The sequence below is a fragment of the Homalodisca vitripennis genome, chromosome 1, assembly GCF_021130785.1.
Source record: "Homalodisca vitripennis isolate AUS2020 chromosome 1, UT_GWSS_2.1, whole genome shotgun sequence".
Taxonomy (NCBI): domain Eukaryota; kingdom Metazoa; phylum Arthropoda; class Insecta; order Hemiptera; family Cicadellidae; genus Homalodisca; species Homalodisca vitripennis.
The window spans coordinates 34,508,183-34,529,113 of record NC_060207.1 but is presented as its reverse complement, the minus strand read 5'-3'; the positions used below and the strand labels follow the sequence as shown (position 1 = coordinate 34,529,113).

At 33.8% G+C, this 20,931-nt stretch overlaps 1 long non-coding RNA gene across 1 annotated transcript; it reads left to right on the top strand.

Annotated features, from left to right (window-relative positions):
• The first annotated feature begins 1,756 nt into the window (after positions 1-1,756).
• On the top strand, positions 1,757-20,067 carry LOC124359606. The gene is made up of 3 exons (XR_006922163.1): positions 1,757-1,950; positions 2,059-2,266; positions 19,945-20,067. It is a non-coding gene; the product is annotated as an uncharacterized LOC124359606 (long non-coding RNA).
• Positions 20,068-20,931: the final 864 nt, after the last annotated feature.

Here is a 20,931-nt window from a genome sequence, read left to right as displayed (position 1 = left end):
AGCAGTTTCCTCTCTCTTTTAGGCCTCAGCATTATGCTATGTCGGCTTCGAGGTACATTGCATGTTGTCTATTAATGTTGGGACCACCTACTGATTTTAACCCGTGATTTATCAGGTAGATAGCAGAGACAACTATCCATACGATGGAGGACTGTGTATAGTAGTTTGGAAGTTTCTATTAAGTCACTTTCTTGCATGTCTGATAAGTAAAAATATTTTATTGATATTAAACTAACTTTGCGGAAACTTAGAGTCTTGTAAATTATAAAATTTGTCATAACTGGCTAGCAGCACACTTCACTACACAGACAACAAACGCACACACACAAACCCGCGCGCAATACGCACATATACTCATATTTGTGTTTGAATATTCCTATGAATATTTTTGTGAAGGTGAAAAAAATGATAATGCATTGTCAGCGTATTCCGCTGGTTAACGGGACTTGCACACATTAAAGACTCCACTGGCCCAGACATTACTCCTTTTCGGGATTGCTTCCCTCATTACTTGAATTAATATTACGACAAAGGGTTTCTACAGTAGCAGTTTATCGGTAGGGGAAGCTGCATTACCCTCCCCCTTTTTTTAAAATAATCTTGGTTTTCGGAAGTCTCTTTACATCTATCCCAACCTTGTCTCTCAGAGGTCATTTTCCGAATACAAGTCTCTTGAGAGTTCGTCTGCGGTAACCTCGAATCGCCTTCTTTCGTTTCTTCAATGTTACAAAAGAAGAATGTGTGCTTAGCATCGTCATACTCCACGTCCCCATTGGGACAGGTTGACCTTTCAAACTTGCCCGTTTTAAGGAGATACACAAGAAAGTTGCCCAGGCCTGCGAGGTACTTGGTCATGTAGAAATAATTCACTTCCTCGTTTCTAGCAGTATTAAAAAAGGAATCTTAATCTGTAAAAAGGCTTGCAGGCATGTCGAAGTAATCAGATCGCTCTAAATCCGATCTTAAATTAATAAAAATGTAATACTATATGAAGCTATTAGATAGCCTAGTAGTCAGAGTATTTGAGGTGGTTCGTTTTACAGCAATATTTAACTACTACTTATAAGTCAAACGCTGAGACATTCCAGGATTTAGTAATAACAAATATATAAGATACCCTTTATAAAGAGAACGTCTTTAGGAATAACATGCTTATTCCATAAGGAATTATAGGTATTTAAAATAGTATTTGGGATAGTAGTCCTAATCAGAACAATAGTAAAACGATTGAAGACAAGGAGTATTATGTACATTGTACATTGTAAAATTATGAATATGAAATGTGACTAAACAGATTTGCAAGTTTTTTTATTTACAAAAACAGGTAATTAATTAGATATGTTATTATAAAACATTTAACTTTCCTAAACAGCGCTACAATAAAAAGTGCCATTATCTGGAGAAAAATACTTTAAATAACAATCGTTATTTTTAACTTTTTTTGTTTGAGTCTAGTTGTAAAATTGTACAAGTTTCATGTTACAAGTTTGAATTTTTTTCTGTTTTAAAAAAAACTTATCTGAAAATTGTAATGATCTTGAAAAAAAATATCACCCAACAAAAAACTGATCTAAATATCAGTGACAATTTAGTCGAGAATATGGTTTAAGTTATACTTACTTGTAATAATTTATAATTACGTTTCTTTCAATATAAAGCGGTTTTCAGATAGTTCTGGAATAGGGTTATGTAACTTTGGGGTTGAGAGTTGTTGGCAATACTGAATATAATTACAGAGTTGATTCAATTTTTTTTGTCCTTAGTAGTTCTATGTCTATCCAACATTGGTTTTAATCTCTGTCGTCCTACAGTTCCAGAAGTCGCAGAGAGTTGGCAGTTTACGTGTTAATTTCGCACTTTTGCAGCCTCAGCAATAGCAGAGTAGCAAAGGATTGTGTAATTTGTCAAGTCGGACTTGCACTTGTATTTGGAATTCAATTGTTTTAACTGGTAACTATGTTATTAAAAACTTTTCATGATTTTGTCGAAAGATTCCACTAGGCAAATGACGTTTACTTACATCCATTGTAGTACTCCTTGTTGTTTTCTTTGTTTCAGAAGAAGCAGTTCGCTTTGGAGCAGTTTGCATGTCGCAAGATTGCAACTGCACTTTCTCTCACTCTTCATAATGACTGATCAATATGTATTTGAGGTACAATTCAAAGGAAAAAATGATAACTCACAAATTAAGACCAGGGAGAATCCATTATTTGTCATTATTGATGGAGAGTCAATGACAGAATTCTCAAAACTTAAAAAAGATTTGGTAAGTTCATCTTTGCTAACTTATCTTAGTTAGCCTACTCAGCTATGAGTTACACCTAATCATGTCAATTGACCTTGAAGGCTTGAGGGCAATACTGCTTTACTGATAATACTTATACCATGGAGTGTTTGCCTTTTTTAATCCTCTATATATGCATTATGTTTAAAAGATACACCATTTCTGTGCACTTTTTTCATGATAAAATTGTTTTAAGTTTCTGAATTTGTTTTTCTTAAAATATTTTTCCTGGAGAAAGAAAATAATTAAAACGTTTTGCCTCCTATGATTTGTAGGCATTTTTCTTAGGCACTTAATGGGCCCTTTAAAAATATTTCTGTTGGGATGAAGGCCTGTAAAGGGACTTGAACAACTTATAATCATATTATTCACTTTGTTATTAACAACTATGACACACGTTATTGGAAAGATACACTGATTATAACAGTGTTTGTCTTTTTAGTTTTAAAATAATTATGTATAACTTCACAAATTGTCATAAAGTTAGGATAAAACTTACTTTTTAAGCATTTTCCTCTTTTAAAACATGAAATAGGTGATTGTCACATTAACGGCCGGAGCGGCAAAATGCAAGTTTCGCGTTATTAACTTATTGGAATCGTCCTACAGAACGATATAAGGTTTGACGAGGTGGAAATGAGAAATAACGAAGTTCTAGAACATAAAAAATAGAACAGCTGTTCACGAGCGGAGCAATATTTCCATGTTGTACATCTACGTCGGGCGTCACGTGACCTTTTGTGACCGTGATTCAACCTCGTGATGACGTCATCGGATGCAAACATAAATGAAAAATAATAGCCTACTGAAATGAGCAAAATTTTGATCCAAATGAACAATGTTTTTCTTAGTTTCAAGCTACAAATTAATTAGACCTAGTTGTTATCGAGTTGAGACGAGTGCCTCCGGCCATCAGCGTGGACTTCGGCACTGATGTCAACGAAAGAAAAATATCCCTCGAGAGTTGTAATTTAAAGACAATTATGTACCGTGTAAAAAATTTATTAAATCATGAATACCCCTAATATTAATATGTATATAAATGGACATTAGAGAACACTTACCATTAGTGTGTTCCATAGAATGTACAGAAACTAAATAATCTCTAACGTAACTCTAACTAATAATCTATCGGTCAAAACATAAACTCTTAACGTACCCAAGAAAAACAATCCGACACACACAATTCACTACGATTCGTCGAACTAGTGGATGGTTGATCCATGATTGTCACGCACTCACTCGATCCAACCTACAATACACGTTATCTCTGACTTCTGCCCCAGAGTGCTCAGATATCAGATATGCTATCAGTCCCACCCGCAGTTAATATTTACAGATATCCAGACACAGCATACAAACAGAACATTAAGAACTTAACTAGCAGTATACGTTGATAACGTCAAATTCGTGACTTGCCACTTCGGCCTTTAATCTTTAATTTCTTAAAAATATTGTGGAGTGGTTAAAATTAGGGAAATTATAACGTTAAAGACCGACCTGGCAAATCACGAATTTGACGTTATCAACTTATTCTGCTCACCCTCCTGAATAAAATATAAATAGTTTTAGGGATTGCAAATGGCAAATAACAAGATTTTAGGGGGTATATTCATAACTAGTCAAGTTTATGTGCTGTGTCTGGATAATCTGTTTACTTAAATATTATCTGCGGCCGGGACTGATAGTATATCTGTTATCTGAGCGCTGCGGGGCATGAGTTAGTGCTTCACAAGATATCGTGTACTGAAGGTTGGATCGAGTAAGAGCGTGACAATCATGGATCAACCATCCACTAGTTCGACGAATCGTAGTGAATTGTGTGTGTCAGAGTGTTTTTCTTGGGTACGTTAAGAGTTTACGTTTTGACCGATAGATTATTTCCTTTTTAATACAGCATGACTTAATAATGAGTGTATTTGTTCGTTGTGCGGTTGCATATTGTTTTTAAACCGGGAGACTTTGATGTTTCGTTGTGACAGAAAAATTCATAAAAGTAGTAAAATGTTTTGAATATTGTAATTTTAAAAAATCGGCCTGGGTAGGTTTTTTTTTTTTTGAAAGAACGCGCTTAGACATAGAGATATATTTTGGTTTGGTGACCACGTTGTTGCATTTGAAGCCAGTGATGCAACGCTATATTTCGTAGGAGTTTGGCGTTCTGCACATTCTGTGGAACACGCTAATGGTAAGTGTTCTCTATTAATATCCATTTATATATTAGGAGTTATCATGATTAATTCAGTTTTTTACACTGTACATAATTGCCTTTGCATTACAATTCAATTTATATTTTTGACCAGCCCCTCTAGAATTTGATATTTTACTGATAGGTGCTATCTCAAGGGATGTTTTGCTTTTGTTGACATCAGTGCCGAAGTCCGCGCTGATGGCCGGAGGCACTCGTCTCAACTCGATAACAACTAGGTCTAATTAATTTGTAGCTCGAAATTAAGAAAAACATTGTTCATTTGGATAAAAATTCTGCTCATTTCAGTATTATTTTTCATATATGTTTGCATCCAATGACGTCATCACGAGGTTGAATCACGGTCACAAAAGGTCATGTGACGCCCGATGTGGACGTACAACATGGAAATATTGCTCCGCTCGTGAACAGTTGTTCCATTTTTTTATGTTCTAGAACTTCGTTATTTCTCATTTCCATCCCGTCAAACCTTATATTGTTTTGTTCTGTAGGACAACTCCAATAAGTTAATAACGCGAAACTCGTATTTTACTGCTCCGGCCGTTGATGTGACAATTACCAAAATTAGCTGGGTAAACGTTTACATTAGATTTATAATATTTAATGATTTTTCTAATAGGAAAATGCTTAAAAGGGCTGCAGTGTAATAAGAGGCCACCACCACAATAGAATCATAGTATATGCTGAAAAACAGTAAAAAGTAACTAAATGTTAAACTGTTTTGTTGGTTACATTTTATAGATACACAACATAAATAGTTTTTATATAATGTAATTCGTGTCAACATCATAAATATAATTCTATTGTGGTTGTGACCTCTTATTATATTGTAGCCGTTGAATTACTGACAGTAACATCTTCAGCCATCCACACTGGCCAGGACAGCACTGATTCTTAAAAAATTCTTTCTGGAAATTAAATTATATTTTAAGAAATTGTTAAAAGTGGGTTTAAATTGTTTTATGTAACATGACTAAAGTAAACATTCTTTCTAATATGCTATGTTGAAGTGGTGTCAGCGTTGTTAACAGCTAGAATAGTCAACCAAACTTTTAATTTTATATTAATTTATTCTGGTCATCCTCCTGAACAAAAATATACATGGTTTTAGGGGGTTGGAAATCTCAAATAACTTTGTTTTTTAATAATTAAAATGTAAATTTGTTGTTAAATTTGTGTATTATGTTTCTTGTTATCTGTGCTTTTCAGCATTATTTATCTGAGTGTTTTGTGTTTCTGTGGTCAGAATAATTTTGTTAGGCACTATCAGTTCGAGCAGTCTCTTCAACAATGAGGTGAGGTGTACGCGTTTTACTCAATTGCAGCGCGTTCAGTCTATTACAGTTAATTCGTTTAGAAAGATTTTACGTGTTTGATTGTGAATTACATAAGCAGTTAATATATTAGGTGATTTGTTTATTCTTTTTTGATTGGTGATTTTTCAAAGTGAGAGTATAAGGTTGTTGTGTAATCGTATGTTATTTTTATATCAGGAAAAGCTATTTTCATGTGATCAGAGGCATGTGATATCAAGTGAGAGAAGGTGGAGGTTGTATCCGGGCATGAGAATGAGCAGAATGGTACTACAGTTGCCTTCCTCCAGAGTGGCGTCTGACCTTCTCTCACTAAATAGATCATGTCTTCTCGTGTTAGAGGTCTGATCACGGGACATGGTCACCTGAGGAACCATCTTCAAAGAGTTGGCATCCTTCAGGAGGATCCGCTCTGTAGAATGTGTGATGAGCAGGATGAAACTGCTGAACACTTGCTCTTTGATTGCCCTTCAATAGCAAGGGAGCGGTATGCCATCTTTGGTAGTTTGGACAATAGGTTGTTTTCGGCAGTTTGTGGAACTGCTGAAAACATAGACTGGTAGGCCTCATGGTGTGCTTCTGGGATGCGCAAAACTACTACTACCACGAGGGTTGTTTTTCATAGTCCGCACTGGTGGTCAGAGCCAATTGTGTCAGGCAGTTAGGAACTTTTATGCTTAAAGGTTTAAATTAATAAAAACGTCTTATTTGGATCAAATTTCCCTGATTTAAATATTATTGTTTTTACACATGTTATGTGTAAAACACATGTTATTACACATATCCAAAGATGGCGTTACGGCTGACGTCAGCAGCAACCAATAGGAGGTTTACTAATGATCGTAACAAGACCATGTAACGTCCGTATAACAATGGAATATCCGTGTGAGAAAAGTAGTTCCACTTTTATCGTTCTTCGTTATTTGTCATTACCACCCATTGAAACCTTATATTGTTTTGTTCAGAAGGATGATAGCAATAGGTTAATAATGCAAAACTGTATTTTGCCAGTTTGGCCGTTAACTTTTCAATTACCGTTGATGTTTTCAAGTTAAGTATTTCACTTTTGATACATGAAGTTTGTACCTCTGTATTCTGTGTCTATATGGCTACAGAATAATGTCTGGTTTGTGATTAAATTGGAATGTGGGTGTTCTTTGATGATTTTTTTAGCTTTGTTACTAGGCTAAAATTGTAAATTGTCAATTTACCAAAAGGCCCTTCATGGGCCTTTTGAACATGGATTTTATATAACACATCTTTTTCACTTATAAACACAGAAATATATACTGATTATAACAGAGTCTCTTTATTTTTATAATTTATTACAATTTCACAAAGTATTATTAATTCATAAACTTTTCATAAAATTTATATTTGCTGTTATGACCATGCTAGTTAGAGGCACAATTCTGAAAAGAGTGATGACGTGTAAAAATCAAAATTCAAATTTAGATATGTGCTGTATGTATATTGCCCCATTTAAAATATTTGCAGCTTTTTTTTAATATAGGGTTTCCCAGAACTCTCTACTAACCTTTTCAGATATTATTCGTATACTAAATACAAACAAAAATATAATATTTAAACTTCGAGAACTTCCCAATATAGCTGCCATTTTGTATTCATTTAACTATTTTTAATTTGAGAACAGCTACGTGCAGTAAATTGAAAGTTGTTATACAGCCTAATTAACCCTCCCACACCATAGATGGATATATTAGAATGGCAGACTTTTACCAAAACGCCAATACAGTTATATCCGATATTATAGATTGTTTATTGAAGAGATTTTTAGATCACAAAAGGCCTTTGAAGTGCCCGGTGCATGTTTTCAGGGTGTCCAGCAGCCTTGAAAATCGGGAAGAGAGCGGGAATTATGCTTGTATTTTGTAGAAAATCGGGAGTTTAGATTTTTTTTAAACGCAGCTGCCGTTACTAATGCAAGGCGCCCACTGCGACCGTCCCGGCCTTTTTGTCGAAATACACGCAATCAAATGACGACCCGCCAACTGCGACCGCCCCGGCCTTTTTGTCGAAATGCACGCAATCAAATGGACACCCGCACATTGCGGGCGGCCCGGCCTTTTTGTGAAGTCGAGATACACGCAATCAAAGGGACACCCGTCCACTGTGGCCGGCCTGGCACAGCCCGGGAAGACTCGGCCCACACGGCACCAGAAGAGCCGACCGATGCCGGATAGGCCGGGTCGGTCGCAGTTGGTGGGGTGTCCATTTGATTGCGTGTATTTCAACTTCACAAAAAGGCCGGGCCGGCTGCAGTGGGCTGGTTTTCATTTGATCTTATGCATTTTGACAGAGTATAAAAGTCCGGGCTGGGCTGGACCGGGCCGGTCGCATTGGACGCCGCGCCGTGCTTAACACGAATGAAGGTATTGAAGCAACAGTTCGATTATGTTCACATCAATGTGAAATTGACAGAATACAAAGGAAATTTGGAAGTAACTCGCTCTCGTTGCAGTTGCCAAAAATGGCGTTGTAGTAGGTTTGACGAGAGATGGCATTTATATATGCTTGATGTTAAAGTAATTTGAAGAGTGGCTAAATAACCTACGCGACTATATATTGTATTTATAATATTTGCATGTTGAAGAGGTTGCCAATTCTTTGAAACATAGTGATGAATATTAAATGTTTCAATTTAAGGTAATCGAAAAAACGTGATCAATTATGGTGTACAATTGGATGCCTATAGGATTTATTTTAAATTTATTTGAGATATATAATTAATACAACACTTTTTTAGTAATCTAGGTGTTTATTTACCCTTGCTATACTATTAATGGTTGTTTTCATTTAACTTATTGTCAATAGCCTTATTTGTTTAAATTAATTTGTGCAATGAGTAAAGGTGCAATACATCGTTAGTAATTCAATTTTTAAAGTTTAATAACTTTCACACACGTTTTCTAAAGAGGGTAAAACTTTTTCTGTGACAAATTAATTTTTTAACACAAAATAAATTGTAAAAAGGGTTCAACATTTGAATAGCCCATGTTATGGACTTTTTGAGTTTTAATCCTTTTTACAAAATGAATATTAATACATTTTTATTTATTTTAACAGTTATTTTGTTTTTATGAAACTTAATTCACCTAAAACTAATCTAACCCTCAACTGGTTTAGAATAGTATTGGGTTTGATGTTGAAAGTATAAGTAAAACTTCTTTAACTTAAAAGTAAAACTGTTTCTTTACTATCCTGTGTTTTTGAGGGTTTGTTTTCAGACTTATATTTTATCAGAATAAAAAATCGAAATCATTTACCTATTTGGATATTAAAATGTATTTGTAACAAACTGTTACAATATAAACATTAAATTAGGCTTTGGTACTTTATCATAATTTTTTATAGGCCTACAACGTTTTTTTACTATTTTATTTAATAGTAACACTACACTGAAATTAATTTTAAACTAAATTAAATGCCACATTAAGCATAGTATTGTTGAAATCATTAAATTAACATATTTTATAGGTACGATTACAGTTCAATGTTTTTGAACACAAGGAAGTTCAATTATAAGTTATAGGTTATGAAAAAAAACCTCATTTACTGTAGATTTTTCAACAATGAATTATAAAATGTTGTTAATAATGTATAAGGACATTAGTAATTTAAACAGAGGGCCTACTATCTTTGAGCATCGTGTAAAATAAAGGTATGTATTCTTTTAAGCATACAATGCTGTTATTAGGCCTTAAATATTTGAGAAATCGGTATCAATTTACAAAATCGTGACCATGGAAAGGTATGTTCATTTTTTTTTTCCTGAAAACTACAATTTTTCCTGAAAACAATAGTGAAGAAAAAATTCGTCGGCAACGAAAATCAAAGGAGTTACGATTTTTTGAAATCCTCTGAAAACTCTGTTTTTGACAGTACCTCTGGCAATTTTACTGAAATGATGACGTTAATCCTGTCAACGATGCCTGCCCGCTGCGCAGTGCTGCGCACTGCTTGCTCTTTTAGAAAAAAAATTAACTCGAGCTTGCAAAAGTCGAATCCCAGATCACGTGATGCCCCTGATCCTTAACCCTTCAAGTGTTGTTCGACAAAATTTTGTCGGTTATTTTCCATCTTTAATGCAATAATGCCCGAAAGGCATCAATATAATGCAATGATATACTTTCCCCCCAGTTTATATGCACCTGTGATAATAACACTTGGCTATAAATGCCCAACCCATGAAAAAAAGTCCATTTTTCATGGTCACGGTATTGTAAATAAATACCGAGAAATCTTTATAGTTACATGGAAAGTAAACACTATTTCGTGACTTGATTTTGGCTTGTAAAATTGTTAGTTACCGATAAAGAGCCAAAAGTAAACCGCGACTATAGCCTTGAATTTTATAATTTTGAGCCTTGAAAACCTTGAAATGTGCTTGAATTTTAGATTTGGTCATTACTGGACACCCTGGTTTTGTGCTTCTGGTGGTTGCCAAAGTAGTATTTATACGACCTTCACTCAGCGCCATGGGGACAGGTTGTCTAACTCCGACACCTGCTAGTCAGTTCTGTGTTTTCTACAGAGCCATAACCAAACATATCTGTGGCGTGTATAACTGCTTTCTTGGTTGTCATGAGTGCACATGTCTATTACGTATCTCGTTATTATTCTTCATTGTGCGGTAGTGTTGATTAGTTTGAAATATTTATATTGTTTTATAGTAAAATGTAATTCAACTTTTCAGTTTAGTTATATTTTACAATGAAATTGAAATTTATTTGAAATAAACATTTTGTAAGTAGTTCTTTTTTATTTTTATCAATAAATATGCTAATTTTAAGTAAAATTCCCTGTTTTATACTGTTTTGTTTTACCTTTTATAATTTATTTGTAATAAAAGTTAGCTTTGAACTTAAAGAAACAAAATTTTTTACTTGACATATGATAAAAAAAGTGACTGCTGTTACATTTTAGTTGGATAATTTATTTACAAAACCAACAATATCAAGTTTAAGAAAATCTGTTGATAAATAAAGGATATATCATTTGCTTTTTTAACACCAAGTGCTAAACTATGTTGTGTTATTGTGACAGCTCTGCTAGTGAGCCGTAAAAATTAGCTGTTTTAGTTCTTAGCTGCTTTTATTAGTTGATTATAACATTATGTGTTAGAGTTGATCATAATATCCATACCCTTTTGTAGGATTAAGTTTTTTTGATTAAACAATGTTGGTACAGGATAATATGCATAACTACAAACAGGGTGGCCACCTGAGTGGGAAAACGCGAAATAAGCTGGGAATTTAACGGACCAAGGAAAAAACTGGGAATCTTCCTGTAGAACCGAGAAAATCTAAAAAAATTCTGTGTCTAAGAACTTATGAAATTTAAAAATAATTGGACACCACCTGTAATCAGGACCTGATTAATCTCAAAGCATCGTATTTTACGCTACTTGGCCTGTGAAACAGTGAATCCCCTGTGTTGCGGCAAGTCCCTAAACATGCAACAATTCATTGGCAACAAAATTAAGTCGGCCAATCGATCGTGTTGGGCCTCAGCCATTAGTGAAGTGGGTAAAGCGGTAAACAGTGTTTTTCTATTTTACCGGTGGCAGAGATTATGTCTGAATCATAGTCTAAATAAAGCGGCTTGGGCGAAGCGATTACAACATCCTGGTCCTTGTCTAGACTAAACCCGCCAACATGTACATCTGCGTCGTTTAGTTCTGTGTTACTAAACCTCAAAAGTATTATAATAACAACTGAGGAAAACGCCCAATCAGAAGCGCTAAAAAGCAGAGAGTAAACTCATATGAATGATTTTTCAACTTCGACATACAACTGCGATCTGTAGGATATTTATAAAACTTTTTAAAACTCTAAACGTAGACCGTTGTTAAACACTCTTAGTTGACGAGTGAAGACGATCGCCCGATCTATCAGACATTAATAGAACTATTTGGAGGGAAACTTAAAAGCAGACCGCTTTTGCGACCTGAGCTCGTCATCGTTAGGCCCGGCCGCTGCGTGACGAGCCCAGCTCGTCAGTGATCCGCAATGGGTTAATTAAAGTTCAGATGAAAGTATTTGATGAAGTACCAGATGGACTGATCTTTTTTTCTTGTGAGATCAATGTCTCATACCGAAAGTTTGTCCACCGCAGACCTCTGACCCGCAATACTGGGTTGCAGTCTGCCCCAAGGTAACGCTGTGTTGGTATTTATTTTTTATCTTTGTTTATTCTGTATTGGATATATGTATCTACCAATCATCACAGAAAGGAAAGGTATTAGGTATACACAATGTTTCATTGAAACATCAAAAGACACAGAGATAAAAACTAAGGGGCTGAAATAAGATGATAGCGATAAATCATCACCGAATTTCTCGCATATCGCTAGCAACAAAATGCTAGAGCACCACAACTTTATGGCATTCCTTGCAAATACAGCTGGTGACAATAAACCGTCACCGTTGAATTAGGCGTAGGGTCAAATAAAGTATTACTGTTGTTTATTTGGTTTGAAAAGTGACTAGAGAATCGGATATTTTCGACCGGGAAAACCGGGAATTTGAAAAGAGGTTTTGAGTGGCCGCCCTGTTCTAACTAATTCTTAAAGTTTTAAGATGGCGATTTTCTAAAAGTTAATAAGAACTATACAATAAAAAAATCTTGAATGAATAGGTTTTATTGTCATCTGCTAGTACAATTTTGGGATATTTTTATTGTTTCTTTCCAAACAGATATTACTTCATCTCTTTGATGAATATTCAGATGAGAATGTAAGAAATTTTATTAATTTTTATGGTGTTGAAGATGACATTTTATTAGACGATAAAAATTTAACCCATGTTGAAAATAATATTACTGATCCTCAGAGTATTAATAGATTTAGACTTAACATCAATTAGTTCTAATATGTCCATGACTGCAAGAGTTACACACACACACACACACACACGCACGCACGCACGCACGCACGCACGCACGCACGCACGTAGGCCTAATACGTCTTAACATGTTTTTTTTTCTGTCATACAGGAATTGAAGTGATATTTGTATGCCTCTATATGATCAATGTATGTCTCTATATGATCAATGTATGTGGTATCCGGAAAGAAACATGTAAAAAATAAATTTGAGGCTTTTACCTGCAACTTATTTTAATAATAATATTTTAAAAGTGTGTTACAGCTTTACGTTTAAGGTAGATTTCATATCCTATTGTAATCACCCTTATGATGAAATTTTCAGATTTTTAAAATTTTCTCCAATCATGATATTCAAACCCAAACCCAAAACCACCATAATTTAAAATCTTATATATTTATACACACACGCACAGGCATGCACGTACGCCCACACACACAGTGAGTTAAAAATATGGATACAGTCTGTTCAATTTTTGTTGGATAAAGACGGAGGAATGGAATCGGGACACATTTCTAGGAAATATAAGTGATATTTTAGTTACTGTTACAACTTGGTTGTAATGGGATTTTTAGGGAGCGAGCGGTTCAAAATTTTTAGACCCATTAAGTGACATCTCATTTGAAAAATCTTGATAGAAGAAGATCAGTGGAGACTAGAGCTTTCTATCTCAAGTCAGTACAAAATGGCAGCTCATTTAAATAATTCAAGTTAAAAGCATGGATGGATCCTGCTCAACCTTCAATGGACAAAGATAGAAAAATGAAACTCAGGACACCCCTCTAGGAAAAGAACGCAACCCATTTTACCAAAATGGGCTTATTGAAGGGCGATTTAAAATTTTGTAATGTAAAGTTATAGTAGCACTAGTACTTACAATTACGATAAGCAAGAAAACGGCTAAAACTTACTAACCTTTGTTTTTTATATCAGATGTTTAAACTGCTGGCTGAGGACAGTTTGACAATGTCCAAGCCTGTTGTAGAAACTTGAATCGGCACGCTGTATGGATTCATGCGGGATATTTTGAATTTCCACTACTACTCTGTCCCTAAGTTAATTAATGCACTGGGGTTTCATTTTATTGACGTTTTCAATGTTAATCCACACAAAGTAGTCAAGTGGAGATGATCTGGTGGTCTCGTTGGCTACTTGATACTTCCTCTTCTGCCTATCCATCGATTTGAAAAAATATTGTTTGAATACTTGTGGAAATGCAGGCCATAGTGGAGGTGCTCCATCCTGCTGGAACCAAAATTCATTACAGTTTGTTGCTACTTGGATAACTGGATAAACCTGATTTTGTAACATTTCCTGGTATACTTTAGCATTAAGGTTTCCATCATTAAAAAAGGATCAACAAACTGATCCCTCACCATGCCAAGCCAAACGTTTAATTTTTCAGGGTGCTGGGTATGTTGCTCCCTCATCCAATTAGGGTTAACATCAGCCCAATAACGAGCATTGTGTCTGTTAACATTACCGTTTAACCCTTATAACCCAGGCGGACAATATATTGACCGCCGAATACTACACGAAGCGTTACGGGCGAACAATATATTGTCCGCCGAGTTACTCGCCAAACGTACGGGCGGACTATTTAGTGTCCACCGATTTCATGTTTTGAAATAAAGTATATTGCCTCAAGAAATATATATTTAATTGTGTTTATAGTTTTTTGTAGTTTATTGGTGATTTAGTAATCAATATAAATCATCTATTTAAAAGTTTTTTACTTTTTTTATTCTAAATACTGAGTCGTCAGGTGTCAGCTGGTGGAGCAGGTGATAGTGGTGTACAGGGTAGGCCTAGGGCAGGACTTTTTCTTCTTTGATAAATTACCCGGTAACAAAGTGAAAACTTGTTGGGTTTGTTCTGATAAGGGCGCCAAATGTAACAGGAGTAATAGAAAGAGATCTAGAACTGTCTGTTCTCTTTGCCAAAAGGGCTGCCATCCAATGTGTTTGCCCAAACACATTTGCAATTAGGCCTACCAGATTAAAAAAAAATTGTAAATATATAAAATAATATTTATAAAAATGTGTAAATAGATTTTGTGACTTAGTGATAGTGAAAAAAACTTCATTGGAACTTCTTTTGATGCTATTTTGGTACCAGAAACATTACAATAGCCTGAGTAGAAATCAGAAAATTAATTTGTTATAAAAAAATGTACAAAAACAAAGCAGTGAGCATGCAGCAGTTTTATGAGACTTTCAAAAAATTTGCGCGGCAGATTTAAGAGAACATTGTTTTTTCTCCCGGGTTAAAAGGGTTAACATGAAAGTTGCTTCATTTGAAAAAGCAATGTCCTTTAATCTAACTGTATTATTATCAATGTTCTGTATCATTAATTCACAAAAGTCTACTTGATGATCAAAATCGTCCTCACTTAGCTCATGAACTAAACAAATTTGCAATATACCTAACATTTGAGAAACATTTCTTGTTGAGGCATGAGGATCTTCAACATCAGACTGTAAAACGTCAATTGACAAAGTTTGGTTTGTAGCTGATTTTGGTTATCCAGGTTTGGGGCGGGCTTTATCACTGTCTGTTTCCTGGAAACGTTGGATTGTTTTTTGAACTCCTAATTTAGATACTGAGTTTTGATTGGCAAGTTTCATTAAATAAATTCCTTACTTTATCACAAGATCATACCATGTCTCTGAAGCCTAGGATTATAATACGCTATTGTTCACTTAAACACTCATTTCAACGTAAAGTATCCCAAAAACACGTCTTAACTTTGTTAATTCCAACCAGAAACTGAACATGATACTGGACTTCTTCAAAACTGATAGGATAAGGGAGGCCTGCCCTGCAGCAAGTAAAAACTGTAAAACGGGTTTGGGTTTGTAAAGAAAGTGGTTGCCTATTGAAGTTATTTATTTTCTGAATGTGGATGTTCATGTTTTTCCTCAATTAATTTGTAATTAATTTCAATGAGCTGCCATTTTGTAAGGGGTTGGGATAAAAAGCTCTAATTTCCACTGTCCCCAAAATCCTATTTTGGGGAAATGTGCAGAGTTACAACAGAGACTAAAAAAAGTTCACTTCTATTTCCTAGAAAGGTGTCCTGGGTTCCATCTTTATCCATAAAAAACTAAACAGAGTGTATCCCTACTTGTAACTCACACTGAATACCTATATGTATTTGTGGGCACGCACGTGTGTGTGTGTGCACGCTTATGCAACATAAAGTAAGCTTGTGAACACATCTGCTGTAATTTGAATAGATCCATACTAAACTGGGTACAGAGGCAGTATCTGCATATAGATTGGATTGCATGTGACTAATAATTTTACTTGAATTTTCATATCAAAGTGGAATTACTTTAACTATTGTCATTACAACATGCAAATTTTATTTATTAAAGAATGTAAGAAGACAATTAAGAGACTTCAATAGCAAAAAAAGACATAGTATTGCAGAAAAATATTTTAAATTTGCTGAGAGAGATGAGGCAACTGAGATGGTTATTGCATCCACCAACAACAGATAAGACATTATCAGTCACTCACTGTAATCAAGCCATCCAGGCCCATTAACCAAGTGCATAATCTGAATGCAGTACTGGTATTTTATTTTATTGTATACTGAACACATTATATATACCCATGCATACCTGTCTTATAAATATGTACCAATATACAGGATTGTCGATGTGGGTTAGTACTAAAATTCAAAGATATGAATTTAAACCGTGTCAGCAATAAGCCATTGTGTAGGGGAAGGTGAGGGAAGAAAATGAGCTAAGATTGAGAGGAGCATTATGTCAGACATATTTTGATGATTTCAAAGTTTTTGTCTTGCTTGTGGATAAGACAGTCTTCCCTATTGTTGGCAACACCGAGCAAATGTTCAGTGTTGAATTCTGACATACTTCTAAGACCACATAGGATTTGTAATTATTTTGACGTCATATTAAACACACTGGAAGACAAGTGTTTTATTATAATCTATGATGTTGTCAGGATATCTAACATGCAATGTTTCAGCAAAAAGTTTAAATAGCCTCAAAAGATGGAAAATAAAAATTTGTGGTGTCTGGGGATTCCTCCTCTTTCAGGGGTAGATACTACTTGCAAATCTGATGTAACTACTAATTAAATACATTCAAAGGCAGCTTCAAATTTACTCCAAATAATAAGACACCATTATCAGACCAATAAGGAGTTTGCTCTTTCTTTTCAGCTTCATGTGCAATTGGTCGTCGTTCTTTTGTCATGAATGTAATAAATTTTAGGTTTTAGTTGTATAATCGTAACATCTGTGACTACATTGCCTTTTTATTGGGAAGTAAAAAAATCAAATTGTATTTTGGGCATAAATAAAGTGAACTTTCAAAGAACTACAAAATCTTAGCTTTGTATTGTACGCATTTGCTTAGTTTCATTAAAGTTTCTTATAAAATCACAAAATAAATAATATTATTGAACTCTTTAAATTATTTATTTCACTTTCTTTTTGTACATTTTATTCATATTGAGCCACAAAATATACATTAATATATGAAATTAACCATTCATATTATGTTTTAGATGTGTTGTCATAATGTGTAATAGATTTGAATAAAAAAGAGTTTATTAATAAAACAATAACATGTCTTGTAAATTGCATTTTTAATTAAATTTAAAGTGCACTATTAGTACATCATTAGAACTTAAATAAAACACATCCATTATCTGATTCAGCTGGCCAACAAATCTGTAGATTATGACAACAGCCTGGTTTGTCAACTGCAAATTTTGTTAAAACGATGTTCCGCTATGTTGTTATGCCCTTTGGTGCAACAGGTACAATACACCACATTGTGGTACCCTTTGGTAGGACAGGTACATCGCACCATGTTGTGCCCTTTGGTAGGACAGGTACAATGCATCATGTTGTGCCCTTTAGTACACTGGTATGTTCTTTAGTATCAATGCACCGTGGTGTAGTGTCCTTTTGTATAAAAAATCAGATACAATGTACCATGTTGTTGTGCCCTTAGGTACGATAGGTACAAATTCAGGTGCTGACTAATACTTGGTATGTCACAGTAGTTTATATGTGAGCTTCATTTTCTTAAAATGAGTATTATGTATACGTGTAAATTATTTTATTATTGCATTTATAAAGAGGGCATCATATTGGATATCTGTAGGATATAAACTGGTGGGGCAGTGTTGCCAACTAGTCATTGTTGCCCAACGGTTGCTGGCCAAACCAGTAGATTTTCAGTGTTGTAATTAAAATCGTTATATTAGTTTATTAGTAGATTTGGTGTGTTTTAAACCTACACACACACACATACACACATATATATATATATATATATATATATATATATATATATTATATATATATATATATAAACAAGTAGTTCAAGTTAAAATAAAACAGAAAAGCCGTTATTCATGTTTTAATTTTCGAGTTCCCAGAACCCTTCATCAGAAACACATTGATTTAAAGTAACAAACAAACAGAACCCAAACCAAAAATTAAAAACATAACCAAAAAGTTATTTTAACAATAATAAATACCATAAACAACAAGATTCCAATCAGCTGTATATTTGTAAATATCTTAAATTTATCAGATTAGTATTTTGGTTGGGACTTGGCTCTAAATGGTTAATTCCTTTTAGGCCGCAGCAATTTTCTAATTTATTTTGATTGTGTTGAATCGCATGAGCAGATAATGATCTCTCATAAATGTTAAGAACAACATCAAACCGATGATTGGTCATTCTCTCTTAATGGAGATCTTGATGGTAATTCTCTCTTGGATGGTTTTTCCAATATAATCTTTAGGACAGAATGTACAGGTTAGTTGATGAACGACGTTTGTTGTGGTTCAATCAATATTTCCTTTAATAGGATATTCTTTTTCAGTTGTGCTACTTTAAAAAAATTGAGAATTTATTAGCATCTTAAAAATGCTGCATCTTGGCTTATTACAAGGATTTCATACTTTACATTTTATGTTATTACTTTTTTTCGATTGCTTTCATAGTTTAATTTCGGTCTAGAGGGAGTGTTTGTAAATTTAGAGGTTTTTTAAAGATTACTTTAGGGGGCTTAGAAAAAAAATTTCTAGTTTCAGGGGAAGATTTTAAAATAAGAAAAGAAACCTTCAGAAAAATAGGCCAGGAAAATATTGAGTAATAAATTTAAGGATTAAAAGCATTGAAATTATTTTTAGATGCTCTGATTTGTTTATCAACAAGATGTTTTGGTTACCCCCCTTTCAAAAAGTACATTAGACAGTCTATGTAGTTATGAAAGTCAGATTCATTGCTACAAAGGACCACCTATCCATTTTTTGCCCTTATGGATAGATTTTTTAACGTGAGTTTAGATTTAAAAAAATAAATTTTTGATACCATGCTGCCATATTATAAAAATATCTATGTACCTGAACCAAATTAGAGGTTTATAATTTTGACTAGTTAAAACATTCTTTTTGAATAGTCCCATAGATACAAATATTTCAATTCCAATAAACAAAGAATCTTTATAATAATTATGGTTTTTTTTATCTTATCAGGGTTATACACTATCTAACTGATAATACAACTGTTGATAGCTTAGTCATCATAGTCCATGGTTTGTTAGTATAATCTTAATATTGATGGAAAACAATAAATTGGTTTGATGAGTATGTACAATACAAGTAAAATAAAAACAAAACTTATGACATTTAGTTTATAACCATCCATTTTCTTATCACTCCCATTTTTAATTGTAAATTTTTTCTGTAGGCCTATATTTTGTTATTATATTATGAAAACATTTGGCACCTATATAAGTGATTTTTACATAAACTATTTCAGCATAGGCTATATAATCCGGTTATCAGGTTCGACAGTGTAACAATTAGTAAAATTTAAAAGTTGCTATAATTGGTTGTAATATAAAGTAATATGACAAGGATGTTTATGGGCACTGCTAACCATATCTCCTTCTCCTCGAGGATGTAAAAAGCTTTGATTTGTGTCTCTGGATATATATAGTTCCACTTACTGTGAGAATTACATCAATGTAGCAGTTCCTTAGTGATAACACAATGAGTCCAAAACTATCTTAATGTCTTTGATAAGTCCATTTTTATTTTATTAGTTATTTGCTGACTAACTGGATTTATAACAGATGAAGAAATGTAGAAGTTTTTAGTTACCGGTAGATTTATCATAAAAGATTGAAATACAAATTTTAAACAACTTCACAAATTTTATTTGTTTCAGGAAAGACGTGTCCCTCCCGTGCCATTTAAAGTTCAGTATGTGGATGAGGAAGAAGATGTTGTAAGTAATGGATGAACATTTATTAAATCTATATAAATTTTGTATAGAATGTTTTCTATTCTTGTGTTTTTTGTATAGATTTTATACAGTTTTATTGCAAAACTATTATTACTGAAGTGCATTTGTATCACAGTGGATGTTTTCAATGTTAAACCTGTTTTTTTTTACTAATTAAACTGTGTTTCATTTTTGCATTTAGTTTAATTTTTCAAATAAATCATTTAAAAAGATTACATCTATTAAACCTTTGAGTGCTGCTGGCATTTTTCTAAGTCATATGCATAAAGTGCCTGGCTGTTTTTTTTGCATATTTGTAAGCTTTTGGAAAAAACCTGTCGTACACAGTATATACAAAAAAATCAAGATAACACAAATAAATATGATAAGTAAATGTAGAGACAAATACTTGCTTACATTATTTTTGTATGCATGTCTGCAACTTAAAACCAAAATAATCCTATTATATTTACACTGAAATGTTTTTCGCTTGGACACCAACTCAAATCACTACATTACATTTATAATAAATAAGGTAAAATACTGTACAAGTAACTATTTAAGTTTGTATTTACTCAAATGCTTGGTTATCAGCACATAAACAACAAATATGGCTGTTCCGCAACATGGTACTCGTCCGCTACGTCATGACTGGAAGACAAAATCATCGCTGACATTATCACAGCCCACTATTTTTGGACGAGTTTTCCTTATTGGGAACCAAAATAAACTTCATTATACATTCCTAATACTTTCCTTCCTTCATAATAAATCGTAAAATACTCGATAAGTCATACTTCCTATCGCCAAATCGTCTGCAAATATGCCTACATGAGTTACCCTTCAAGTAAGCCTAGACACACGAATCACCTGTCACTTTCGAATAATAAAATGTTTTAGTTTTCATTGATTGTCATAATAACTTGTAAA